This window comes from Spinacia oleracea, chromosome 3 (genome assembly GCF_020520425.1).
Source record: "Spinacia oleracea cultivar Varoflay chromosome 3, BTI_SOV_V1, whole genome shotgun sequence".
NCBI classification, from domain to species: domain Eukaryota; kingdom Viridiplantae; phylum Streptophyta; class Magnoliopsida; order Caryophyllales; family Amaranthaceae; genus Spinacia; species Spinacia oleracea.
The window spans coordinates 29,584,124-29,598,731 of record NC_079489.1 but is presented as its reverse complement, the minus strand read 5'-3'; the positions used below and the strand labels follow the sequence as shown (position 1 = coordinate 29,598,731).

General features: G+C 31.9%; 1 long non-coding RNA gene across 1 annotated transcript; it reads left to right on the top strand.

The window, feature by feature from the left end:
- The first annotated feature begins 7,182 nt into the window (after positions 1–7,182).
- On the top strand, positions 7,183–9,577 carry LOC130470271 (uncharacterized). The gene is made up of 4 exons (XR_008930264.1): positions 7,183–7,327; positions 7,432–7,679; positions 8,335–8,399; positions 9,423–9,577. It is a non-coding gene; the product is annotated as an uncharacterized lncRNA (long non-coding RNA).
- Positions 9,578–14,608: the final 5,031 nt, after the last annotated feature.

Below are 14,608 nucleotides of genomic sequence, written 5' to 3'. Positions count from 1 at the left end.
ATTCAGACAATATTTCCGTTTCCGGCAATATTTCCGATTCCGGCAATATTTCCATTTCTGATAATATTTTCCGATACGTACCATGTTTCCGTTTCCGGCAACATCTACGACTTGGATAATATTTATATTTCCGATACGATCCATGTAATCCCCCGTAAATTTATAAATTTTATTAATATATTTTAACGTATATTATTTATATTTAAATAGAATTTATGAATTTTAAGTAATAAATATATAATTAACGTATATTTATTTTATTTTAAGTACGTTCTAAATATTTAACGATTTTTGAACTTTATTATATTTATATATCAAAGGTATATTTAATTTTATTTAAATATATTCTAAATATTTTAACGGTTTGTGCAATCAAAAATAATGTTTGAATTTTAAGTTGAAAAGAATTCGAATTACGAAAATCGATTGAATTTAGAAAACGATATCATTCGGTTTTAAATTCAAATCCTAAAACTAATATCCTAAGTCTAGCCCAAATGGGTAAAGCCCAATAGTATAAACCAATAAACCCATACTCCCTTCCTCTCATTCAACTTCACGTGAAAACTAAAACAAAGCAAAAACCTCCTTCTCTGTTCTTCCTCCTTCACGTTCGTTTGCTCCTCCTTGCGCAGCCACCACCTCACCACCGTCGGACGCCGCCTCCGTCGCTGGTAACCTCCTTCTTCTTCGTCGTCCTTCTCCTTCCTCTCCTTCTCTGTTTCTTCTTCATCCCCGTTTTTCTCCCCTCCTCAAGCTTCTGTTTTTCCTTGCACAGCCGCCGCGGCCCAGCTGCGACCACCAAGCCAACCGCACCGCACCACCTGCACCTTCGCCGTGGCCCTGCCCATTCGGCTTGCTCGTCCCTCCTTCCTCCTCCACGCAAGCACAGCATTCTCTTGTTTCGGTTTGTTTGCGGCAGCCACCACCACCGCACGCACCACCAGGCCTGACAACCTCCGCAAGCCGCCGCCTTGCCGCCGCCGTGATCTGTCCGCCGACCAACCCTTCCCTCTTCTCTTTTTGGTTATTTCTTAAACCCTAAGTAACTAATTATTTTAATTTTGTTTATTAAATTAATTTATGTTTCTTGAATTAAATTTATGATTTTTATGATTAAGTTATGAAATTTCAGATTATATGTTGTTGAAACTAATTTAATTATTTTCAGATTTGTTAATTACGTTAAGTTAGGGTTTTAATGGAGTTTTAATAATTTAATTCATGTTTCTTGAATATAAATTATAAGCTTTTATGATTAAGTTAGATTTTCAGATTACATACTATGCTTAATTAATAATTTAATTTTCAGATTACATAATTGAATTGAAAAAAGAGTTTTTAATTATTAAAGTGTGAATTTTTAAGGTTTTTAATGATTAAATCATAATAGAATGACTATATATTATTAAAGCTATTATTTTTACGATTTTAAGAACGTTGATTATGTTTTGTGGACGTTTGAAATTATTCTATATTGCTGGAAATTTTAAAAGGGATGTTTTATTGGAGTTTAGAACGTTTTGGGATCATTAGTTTAATAGTTATTATGCTTGGAGATTATTTAATTAAGTTTCGATATTGGGGAATGTTCTAAATAGGTTTAGGATGTATTTAGAATACGTTAGTGTTGCTGTAAATTATTAGGAATTGATTTGGGTACGTTTCTTGATTGTTTTAGGCGGAGAATTCTCTCTAGGCGACTTTTGAAAGTGTTAAAGTGGCCTATCAGTTTGTTTACACAAGGTACGTACATACCTGTGTGCTTGGAATGAGTGTGATTTGTTGAAACCATATTGAAATGATTCATGAACTTCGTTATGTCGAAATGATTAAGGAACTTGGTTATGTTGAAATTGTTGATGAACTAGGTTATGTTGAAAGTGCATGTTTAATATTGTTGGATGGACATGTTAAGCATATATATTTCGTTATGAGAATTATAGCATGTTGGTATGGATGATTGATGCGAACATGTTGGTTGGGAACATTAGATTATTATTTATATATATTGATTCAGATTGATTGTTTATTGTTCCCTTTTAGCTTTTCACTACTTTATAAGGGCCGAGGACCTTGTTTAGTAAGTTGAAACCTTATACCCATATAGAGGGGTTGATCAGTATTAAAGGAAAGGTTGAATTAATTGGAATAAGTCTTGTGTGACATCTCTGTGATCACTTGCTTAATTCAAAGATAAAAGAAGTTGTGTTTACTTGTTGAATATAATATTTATGTTTGATGAGTCATAACCAAGTATTAAAAGTTAAGTCATGTAAAGTGAACATGAGTAGCAATAGCTTTAGACTGTGCACGTCTAAAGTGTCGGACAATCAGGAGTTGGGGTCATGGGTCGCCTATGGCTTTTTCTGGGGCCGGATTGATCACCGGTTCTATTTTATTCAAAAGTCCCTCGATATCGCAGGTCATTGGGGTTTACGGAGTCGCGCCCGTACCTCGTCTTCCTTAGTGAAGAAGAAGAAGTTTCTAGTAGACAACTCAGTCCATTGACTATTTCAATTAAAATAATGTTAATGATACAAAGGTCTAGTTCAGTCAAATATAGTCTTCAAGTCAACATATCTTGATTATCCTTGCTTATGTTTTATTTAGTACCATGTTAGGATTGTTCGTTTAATAGAATCATGTTAGGATTATTATCGATTTAGTATGTAGTACTCAGCTTTGCTGATTACGTGCTTTTGCTTGTGCATGTTGATCATGGCTATGCCTTATTGATCCTGTGATGACCCAATCTTTGGTGAGCAGTCTCTAAGGATCAATAAGCATTGTCCATCTGCAGGTTTGAAGATGTTGCATCATTGGGATCGGGAATAGAGAGCTTGTATTTAGTTTTGATTTGCTAAGTTGACTTGGGTTTGTTAATTGGGACTTTAAACTTGTCGTACTATTTATATTTCCTTATTTTTGTTGGATGATTTTTGGGACTAAACCTGTAATCGATTATTTATAAACCTACAGTTAGTTTTATGTTTTCCGCTGCAAAATTCTGAATAAGCCGTTACGTTTTCACACGGGCGATAATGCCTTGATAATTCTCTACGTTTTATATTAAAAGATTATTTTAGAAAAGAGAGAATTTTCGGGGTGTTACAAAGTGGTATCTAGAAGCTAAGGTTTTACTTTAATAAATTTTTAGGCGCCTAACTATCTAGTTATTTAAAATAAATTTCTTAAAAATCGAGATTCTACGTATTATAGTGTTCAAAAATTGGTACTTTTTTTTTGGGGGGCCGATTTCATTTTACCTTGTTTGAAAGTATACGATATTCCTTATTTACGTTCGAAATCAAATTATTTTTCCAAGTTAAAGTGATACTTTGGACATTTTTATTTTTCTTATTATTTATTATTCAAACAAATAAATAAAAAGATAATATGAATACATTTTCTTAAAGGAGTTCAAATTTTTTTTTTTAAAAAAAAGTTGTTTCAAGAGTTAGAATTCGTTATTTAGGAAATATAAATCTTTTTCGAATTAATAACTTTATTTTCGAATTTATTCGCTATGCATTTCCTTAATTTATTTTACTTTATTTATTTTATATTTTATTTATGTTATTATTCTATGTTATAATTTTATTATATTTTCGTTCTTTTATTTCGTTATATAAATGATTCTAATGCTTTAGTTTATGAGAGATGGGTAGTATAAGAAGGGCATATAAGATAGAATTATATGTGCATTAGTAGCTAGTCAATGATAAGAACTTGATTGTTATGTATGTGCACGTGCTAATTGTTTAAGTGTTACATTTACATGTGCATAAAGAATTGTTTGATTCCACAAAACTTATTGTTTATTGAACCTTGTTTATGTTTTGGCTGGAAAATCGTTAGTGAGACCTTGAATTGTTTATTTCAGGAATAAAATGTTTCTTTCCAAGTATACCAACATAGGATCCTTCGAGAAACTTGATATAGAAACCCCTGATATTTACGTGAAGAAAATTGTGTTTGGATGTGAATATTATGCTAAAGTTCAAGGGCAACCTATCTTAATGAGAAAGGATATCATAGCAGCCACTATCATTAATTGCTTACCTAACAAATTTCCATACCTAGAACTCAAGGAAAAGTTTAAAGACATGCATTCTGATAATGGAACTCCAAACTTGGCTAAATATGGAACTTGGGATGGTAGATGGAAATATGATTCAGAAATTCTGACCACCATTATTGAAGCGGCAGAAAGTGGGTTTAGAGACGGTAAAATCGTAGGGAGTCATGTTGGGGATTCAGTTACAGAAGAACCTATGGGAATTAGTGTAAATAATGACCTAGAGGAAAATGATGTAGCTGTGGAGAATGAGAATGTAGGTGTTGAGGCAGAGAATCCTAACCCATCGGCTCATGAGCCAACCATTGAGATCTCTAGTGATTCGGATGCAGAGCTCGAAAGTGAACAGGAGATGGCAAGTGAGCCTAATCAAGATGAAGACATGGGTGAAGATGCAAACCCTGAGGAAGACCCCGATGAAGACCCTGAAGAAGAGTTCGATAATCTTGAGATCTAAATTTCACTTCGCAAGTTTCAGGAGCAATGGATAGGCAAGAGGCCACAAATATTTTGAAGTCATAAATAGTTAATTAGCTCTTTTATGTTTTAAAGAATAAGTAGCAAAGCTACAACTGTTTAAGGCTTAAGTTTATTGAAGTTTGAAATGTTCTTTATTATTTTGAAGGATGTAATAAACCTTTATGGAGTTGGCAATAAAAGTTAAAGTTTTCAAGGAATGTTCTTTATTCTATTTTGAGGATTCCATAATACCCCAACCTTTAGGTAACACGTCATGGATTAATTTTTCTATTGGTTGCATACTCAGTGTGAATTGTGGATCAATTTAATTGCCACAATAATATTAAATGATTTGAGTACATAAAGGAAGTGAGGGCCAATCTAGACCCTCATGACCAATATAATTCAAAATGTTATGCCTTATGTATAGTGTGTAAATGTCTTTCGTGAATTATTAAGGATGATTTTTTTTTCAATGATTATTGCATCTTATAGACGATCGTTGCACCTTCGTAAACGATTGTCGTGCATTCGTAAATGATGTGTATTAATGTGAACATTGTTGGTTGAGGCGATCTTTATGGTCAATTCAAGTATTAAATTGTATGGGATAACGTAAGTGATGTTTCAAACCTAAAGTAGAATATACTAATTGCAGGTCGCGTTCTAGAATGGCCAACAACAATGATCTAGCTGCTGCGATTCGCCTCTTGGCGGAAAAGCTAACCCAAGAGAGAACTGAGCGCCCCGACTCTGCAGGGGAAATGTTTGAAAGACTTTCTAAGGTTAAGCCACCGTATTTCAAGGGGCAAGCCGACCCAACCTTCCTGGAAAACTGGATTAGGGAGTTTGAGAAACTATTTGAGGCTGTAAGTTGCCCTGGGAGTATGAGAGTAAGTCAAGCTGTCCTTTACCTGAAAGATGAGGCTGACCTTTGGTGGAAGGAAAATGGAACTAGACTAAGTGCTGCTGAGGGATTCAATTGGGATTCATTCATAGTTGCCTTGAGGGGGAAGTTTTATCCTCCTTTTATGAGAAAGGAGAAAGCGCAGGAGTTTATCAACCTTAGGATGGGGAATATGACTATTGCTGAATACTATAGCAAGTTTATAACTTTATCGAGGTTTGCACCTGAGGTGGTAGCTACTGAGGAGCTAAAGGCTCAAAGGTTTGAGCAAGGGCTGACTGATGAAATTCAACTGGGATTAGGTGGTGAAACTTTTACATCCTTAGACATAGTGTACGGGAGAGCTGCTCATATTTATGGGCTACAGTATAGAAGGGACAAGAAAACTGTGGTAATTGGGGAAAAGAGAAAAGATTTTAATGCTGGGGGTAACCAAGAAAACTTTAAAAGGAATAGAAACGGAAATGGGAATGGAAATGGAAATTTCCAAGGAGGAAACAATCAGGGGCACCACAACAACTCGAACTCATCTGAGAGAGTGCATCATTGCAAGATGTGCAGTAACAATCACCCTGGTAAGAACTGCAAAGGAGAATTAGTGACCTGCAACTATTGTCAAAAAAGGGGACATAGGGAGTATGAGTGCTTCACTAAACACAGAAAGGAACAAAATAGTAATGGAGGTGGAAACCAAGTGAGGTTTAACCAGTCTGGAGGTCAAAATTCAAAGCCTGGAGGGGCACAAAACAATCAAGAGAACTATAATAAGCCTGCAAATGATAACAACAACCCGAATAAGGCTCCAGGAAAGTTGTACATGATGAATCAGAATGAGGATGAACGATCTGCCGATATAGATTCTGGTACTTTTTCTATTTACTCCGCGCAAGTTAAGCATTATTTAGTTCGTGGGTGACTTGTTCTTTTGTTTCGTCATCTGTTGTGAAAAGTCTAAAGTTAGTAGTTTTAATGAAATAGGAATTTTGAGAATAGAATTCGTCGAAAGAGAATTTTGGTTAGCTATTCCCTGAGGTGAGTTACGAGGGCGTAACTCGTTTTCTTTAAGGGGGGTAGAATGCGATAGAAATTCGCGCTTTTCACCTATTTTATGGCATTTTTATGCATTTGTATGCTTATTTTAGCAAATTTTACAAGTTTAGGCAAGACAAATAGACTCTCCGCATAAGAAAAGGTGTTCATGAGTAACACAAACAGCTTTGAGTTGGCAAAAGAGTGCACATAGGTGGCACAAGTACTTCTCTAGTAAGAATAAGTTAAAAGCTTTTGGGGAAAATGTGGGAAATTTCGTGTCAAGTTTCGGGACGAAACTTCTTTTAAGAGGGGTAGATTGTAATCCCCCGTAAATTTATAAATTTTATTAATATATTTTAACGTATATTATTTATATTTAAATAGAATTTATGAATTTTAAGTAATAAATATATAATTAACGTATATTTATTTTATTTTAAGTATGTTCTAAATATTTAACGATTTTTGAACTTTATTATATTTATATATCAAATGTATATTTAATTTTATTTAAATATATTCTAAATATTTTAACGGTTTGTGCAATCAAAAATAATGTTTGAATTTTAAGTTGAAAAGAATTCGAATTACGAAAATCGATTGAATTTAGAAAACGATCTCATTCGGTTTTAAATTCAAATCCTAAAACTAATATCCTAAGTCTAGCCCAAATGGGTAAAGCCCAATAGTATAAACCAATAAACCCATACTCCCTTCCTCTCATTCAACTTCACGTGAAAACTAAAACAAAGCAAAAACCTCCTTCTCTGTTCTTCCTCCTTCACGTTCGTTTGCTCCTCCTTGCGCAGCCACCACCTCACCACCGTCGGACGCCGCCTCCGTCGCTGGTAACCTCCTTCTTCTTCGTCGTCCTTCTCCTTCCTCTCCTTCTCTGTTTCTTCTTCATCCCCGTTTTTCTCCCCTCCTCAAGCTTCTGTTTTTCCTTGCACAGCCGCCGCGGCCCAGCTGCGACCACCAAGCCAACCGCACCGCACCACCTGCACCTTCGCCGTGGCCCTGCCCATTCGGCTTGCTCGTCCCTCCTTCCTCCTCCACGCAAGCACAGCATTCTCTTGTTTCGGTTTGTTTGCGGCAGCCACCACCACCGCACGCACCACCAGGCCTGACAACCTCCGCAAGCCGCCGCCTTGCCGCCGCCGTGATCTATCCGCCGACCAACCCTTCCCTCTTCTCTTTTTGGTTATTTCTTAAACCCTAAGTAACTAATTATTTTAATTTTGTTTATTAAATTAATTTATGTTTCTTGAATTAAATTTATGATTTTTATGATTAAGTTATGAAATTTCAGATTATATGTTGTTGAAACTAATTTAATTATTTTCAGATTTGTTAATTACGTTAAGTTAGGGTTTTAATGGAGTTTTAATAATTTAATTCATGTTTCTTGAATATAAATTATAAGCTTTTATGATTAAGTTAGATTTTCAGATTACATACTATGCTTAATTAATAATTTAATTTTCAGATTACATAATTGAATTGAAAAAAGAGTTTTTAATTATTAAAGTGTGAATTTTTAAGGTTTTTAATGATTAAATCATAATAGAATGACTATATATTATTAAAGCTATTATTTTTACGATTTTAAGAACGTTGATTATGTTTTGTGGACGTTTGAAATTATTCTATATTGCTGGAAATTTTAAAAGGGATGTTTTATTGGAGTTTAGAACGTTTTGGGATCATTAGTTTAATAGTTATTATGCTTGGAGATTATTTAATTAAGTTTCGATATTGGGGAATGTTCTAAATAGGTTTAGGATGTATTTAGAATACGTTAGTGTTGCTGTAAATTATTAGGAATTGATTTGGGTACGTTTCTTGATTGTTTTAGGCGGAGAATTCTCTCTAGGCGACTTTTGAAAGTGTTAAAGTGGCCTATCAGTTTGTTTACACAAGGTACGTACATACCTGTGTGCTTGGAATGAGTGTGATTTGTTGAAACCATATTGAAATGATTCATGAACTTCGTTATGTCGAAATGATTAAGGAACTTGGTTATGTTGAAATTGTTGATGAACTAGGTTATGTTGAAAGTGCATGTTTAATATTGTTGGATGGACATGTTAAGCATATATATTTCGTTATGAGAATTATAGCATGTTGGTATGGATGATTGATGCGAACATGTTGGTTGGGAACATTAGATTATTATTTATATATATTGATTCAGATTGATTGTTTATTGTTCCCTTTTAGCTTTTCACTACTTTATAAGGGCCGAGGACCTTGTTTAGTAAGTTGAAACCTTATACCCATATAGAGGGGTTGATCAGTATTAAAGGAAAGGTTGAATTAATTGGAATAAGTCTTGTGTGACATCTCTGTGATCACTTGCTTAATTCAAAGATAAAAGAAGTTGTGTTTACTTGTTGAATATAATATTTATGTTTGATGAGTCATAACCAAGTATTAAAAGTTAAGTCATGTAAAGTGAACATGAGTAGCAATAGCTTTAGACTGTGCACGTCTAAAGTGTCGGACAATCAGGAGTTGGGGTCATGGGTCGCCTATGGCTTTTTCTGGGGCCGGATTGATCACCGGTTCTATTTTATTCAAAAGTCCCTCGATATCGCAGGTCATTGGGGTTTACGGAGTCGCGCCCGTACCTCGTCTTCCTTAGTGAAGAAGAAGAAGTTTCTAGTAGACAACTCAGTCCATTGACTATTTCAATTAAAATAATGTTAATGATACAAAGGTCTAGTTCAGTCAAATATAGTCTTCAAGTCAACATATCTTGATTATCCTTGCTTATGTTTTATTTAGTAATATGTTAGGATTGTTCGTTTAATAGAATCATGTTAGGATTATTATCGATTTAGTATGTAGTACTCAGCTTTGCTGATTACGTGCTTTTGCTTGTGCATGTTGATCATGGCTATGCCTTATTGATCCTGTGATGACCCAATCTTTGGTGAGCAGTCTCTAAGGATCAATAAGCATTGTCCATCTGCAGGTTTGAAGATGTTGCATCATTGGGATCGGGAATAGAGAGCTTGTATTTAGTTTTGATTTGCTAAGTTGACTTGGGTTTGTTAATTGGGACTTTAAACTTGTCGTACTATTTATATTTCCTTATTTTTTTTGGATGATTTTTGGGACTAAACCTGTAATCGATTATTTATAAACCTACAGTTAGTTTTATGTTTTCCGCTGCAAAATTCTGAATAAGCCGTTACGTTTTCACACGGGCGATAATGCCTTGATAATTCTCTACGTTTTATATTAAAAGATTATTTTAGAAAAGAGAGAATTGTCGGGTGTTACAATCCATATTTCCGTTTCCGGCAATATCATCGTTTCCGGAGCATTCATTTCTTGCCTGTGACGATCTCAGCTCCCACTGAAACCAAGATCCGTCGATTCCGAATATCCATAGATGGAGTATTTAATGCCATTAAATACTTGATCCGTTTACGTACTATTTGTGTGACACTACGGGTTCAGTCAAGAGTAAGCTGTGGATTAATATCATTAATTCCACTTGAACTGAAGCGGCCTCTAGCTAGGCATTCAGCTCACTTGATCTCACTGAATTATTAACTTGTTAATTAATACTGAACCGCACTTATTAGACTTAACATAGAATGCATACTTGGACCAAGGGCATTATTTCCTTCAATTAGTCAGTTCGAGGTCGTTTTAAATAACTAACCCATATGTAACGTCGCATGAAACACATGAGGTTTTTAATTGTGTTGCTTATTTTTTCTACACTTTCATTCATCTCTAGCGTAACCCTTAATTTTATAAATAAATTTACACTTGGGGCTTCCTATTGCATATTTAGGAATTAACAAGTAATAAAATCTAAATAACTTGAACGTAAGAGAAAGTGAAATTTACCGAATCGACGTTTAATAATATCCAAATAATAGAGAGCGAGTTTCATAGTATTGGTCTTATATGTCATGGGGAAATATATACTCTTATTGATAGTTTATGATAGGTACTTCATGGAAAGAATTAGTAGCTACTAAAACAAAATTTAATTTGGATGTCCCTAAATAAACGTTACACAATTTGACAATGTCCATATAATAATCTACCCTTAACACCCTATAACGTGTCGAAGTGATTAAGTTCGAGGTTTTGAGCTCAATACTCATTTTCTTAAGAGAAGTTATTTTAATGTTTTCATTTAGTAACTTCTATTTAAGAAATGGAAAGTCCCCAAATATTTGGCAAATTCTAACCTAATTTGGAAATGTAATTTATCATAAACATATTTTATTATGTATATATATATATATATATATATATATATATATATATATATATATATATATATATATATATATATATATATATATATATATATATATATATATATATATATATATATATATATATATATATATATATATATATATATATATATATATATAGGGTCCCCCTCCAATGAGAAGATCCTTATAATGAGAAGAATGAGAAGAAATCTCATCCGTACAATTAAATCAATCTAACGACTGACATTTTGTTGCTGCAAATAATACAAACCGGTATAAAAAAAAAATTACACTCAGTTCTTTGAACCAATGAGCCGTAAAATTAGACCCAAACCAAACCAAACCCCCATATCCCTTCTTTCTCTCTCCTCCATTTTGTTATTGCTTATCTCACATACAGTAGGTGATTTCTCTTTTTTTTTCAATTGCAAGATTTCCTTAATTTTAAGAAACACAAACATATAGAGGGATGAATTTGAGGAGTATATCAATTGTTGTAGTTGAATTTGAGGAAGAAGAGCGCTTCATTTTTTTGTGTGTGTGATTTTTTGGGGAAATCAAATACTCCGTAGTAAAGTATTAAAATGGAATTGGAGCATCAAAACAATATTGCAGGTGCAGCAAATCAAAGTTTTATACTTCGTATTTAGTGCTATAACAAGAACAATGAGGTGAGTTCATGGTGTTGTTGGCGGCGGATGAGTGTCGGCGGTGGAGGAAGGCAGAGGTGAAGAAGAAGACGGTGAATGTATGAAGGTATCATCAATGGAGGAAACGGGTTGCAGTTCGCGAAGAAGATGGTTTTTGATCTTCTGTTCAAATAAATTATAGGTGAGAAAGACGAATGATTCAATTGTGGTTGAGGTTAGGTTGAAATTTCGACTAAGCAGCTGTTGGATTGCGATTGGGTCGGTGGGTTGGTGGGTGGTGATCGAAGAGGGAACAATTGCAGGTGTAATTTACAATATTGGAATAGATCTGGAATGGAAGAGGAGGAGGAAGAAGAACATGAATTTGGGAAAAGTTGATCATCTGTGAAAATGAGAGAAAAAAATAATATTCAAATGAGTAAAATAATATTCAAATGAGCAAAAACATTTTAAATGAGCAAAAACAAAAAATCAAATGTGCAAAAATAAAAATTTAATGAGCAATATTTTTCAATAGAAAAATATTTGCTCATTTGTGTAAACTATAAGAAATGAGAAAATATTTGTGTAAATTATAAGAAATGAGCAAAAGTATTTGCCCATTTGTCTAAACGATAAAAAATGAGCAAAAATATTTGCTCATTTGTGTAAACGATAAAAAATGAGCAAAAATATTTGGTCATTTGTGTAAACTATAAAAAATGAGCAAAAATATTTACTCATTTGTGTAAACTAAGAAAAATGAGCAAAAATATTTGCTCATTTGTGTAAACGATAAAAAATGAGCAAATATTAAAGTTCTGATTTTAAAGTTTTACTCATTGTGTCTTAATGTGCAAATATTAAAATCCGAACTTTACACTTTTGCTCATTGTTTTAAAATTAGAAAATATTATAGTTTCGATTTTAAATTTTTGCTCATTGTGTCTAAATGAGCAAAAGTTTTGAATATTAACAAACACGAACTTTAAAATTTTAAAAATGAGCAAAAAATATTTTCTCATTTATGTAACTAACAAAAATGAGCAAAAATATTTTCTCATTTGTATAAACTTAAAAAAATGAGCAAAAATATTTGCTCAATTGTGTAAATTATAAAAAATGAGCAAATATTAAAGTTCGTATTTTAAATATATAAAAAAATATTTGGTCATTTGTGTAAACTATAAAAAATGAGCAAAAATATTTACTCATTTGTGTAAACTAAGAAAAATGAGTAAAAATATTTGCTCATTTGTGTAAACGATAAAAAATGAGCAAATATTAAATTTCTGATTTTAAAGTTTTACTCATTGTGTCTTAATGTGCAAATATTAAAATCCGAACTTTACACTTTTGCTCATTGTTTCAAAATTAGAAAATATTATAGTTTCGATTTTAAATTTTTGCTCATTGTGTCTAAATGAGCAAAGTTTTGAATATTAACAAACACGAACTTTAAAATTTTAAAAATGAGCAAAAAATATTTTCTCATTTATGTAACTAACAAAAATGAGCAAAAATATTTGCTCATTTGTATAAACTTAAAAAAATGAGCAAAAATATTTGCTCAATTGTGTAAATTATAAAAAATGAGCAAATATTAAAGTTCGTATTTTAAATTTTTGCTCATTGTGTCTTAATGTGCAAATATTAAAATCCGAACTTTACACTTTTGCTGATTGTTTCAAAATTAGAAAATATTATAGTTTCTATTTTAAATTTTTGCTCATTGTGTCTAAATGAGCAAAAGTTTTGAATATTAACAAACACGAACTTTAAAATTTTAAAAATGAGCAAAAAATATTTGCTCATTTATGTAAACTAACAAAAATGAGCAAAAATATTTGCTTATTTGTGTAAACTTACAAAAATGAACAAAAATATTTGCTCAATTGTGTAAATTATAAAAAATGAGCAAATATTAAAGTTCGGATTTCAAATTTTTTTCTCATTGTGTCTAAATGAGCAAATATTATAGTTTCGATTTTAAATTTTTGCTCATTGCGTCTAAATGAACAAATATTATAGTTTCGATTTTAAATTTTTGTTCATTGCGTCTAAACGAGCAAATATTATAGTTTCAATGTTAAATTTTTACTCATTGTGTCTAAATGTGCAAAAGTTTTGAATATTAACAAACACGAACTTTAAAATTTTAAAAATAACCAAAAAATATTTGCTCATTTATGTAAACTAACAAATATGAGCAAAAATATTTGCTCATTTGTGTGAACTTAAAAAAATGAGCAAAAATGTTTGCTCATTTGCGTAAACGATAAAAAATGAGCAAATATTAAAGTTCAGATTTTAAAGTTTTACTCATTGTGATCCGAACTTTACACTTTTGCTCATTGTTTCAAAATTAGAAAATATTATAGTTTCGATTTTAAATATTTGATCATTGTAAATGAGCAAATGTTTTGAATATTAACAAACACGAACTTTAAAATTTTAAAAATGAGCAAAAAAATTTGCTCCTTTATGTAAACTAACAAAAATAAGCAAAAATATTTGCTCATTTGTGTAAACTTAAAAAAATGAGCAAAAATGTTTGCTCATTTGTGTAAACGATAAAAAATGAGCAAATATTAAAGTTCAGATTTTAAAGTTTTACTCATTGTGTCATAATGTGCAAATATTAAAATCCGAACTTTACACTTTTGCTCATTGTTTCAAAATTAGAAAATATTATAGTTTCGATTTTAAATTTTTGCTGATTGTGTCTAAATGAGCAAAAGTTTTGAATATTAACAAACACGAACTTTAAAATTTTAAAAATGAGCAAAAAATATTTGCTCATTTATGTAGCTAACAAAAATGAGCAAAAATATTTGCTCATTTGTATAAACTTAAAAAAATGAGCAAAAATATTTGCTCAATTGTGTAAATTATAAAAAATGAGCAAATATTAAAGTTCGGATTTTAAATTTTTGCTCATTGTGTCTTAATGTGCAAATATTAAAATCCGAACTTTACACTTTTGCTCATTGTTTCAATATTAGAAAATATTATAGTTTCGATTTTAAATTTTTGCTCGTTGTGTCTAAATGAGAAATTTTTTTGAATATTAACAAACACGAACTTTAAAATTCTAAAAATGAGCAAAAAATATTTGCTCATTTATGTAAACTAACAAAAATGAGCAAAAATATTTACTCATTTGTGTAAACTTAAAAAAATGAGAAAAAATGTTTGCTCATTTGCGTAAACGATAAAAAATGAGCAAATATTAAAGTTCATATTTTAA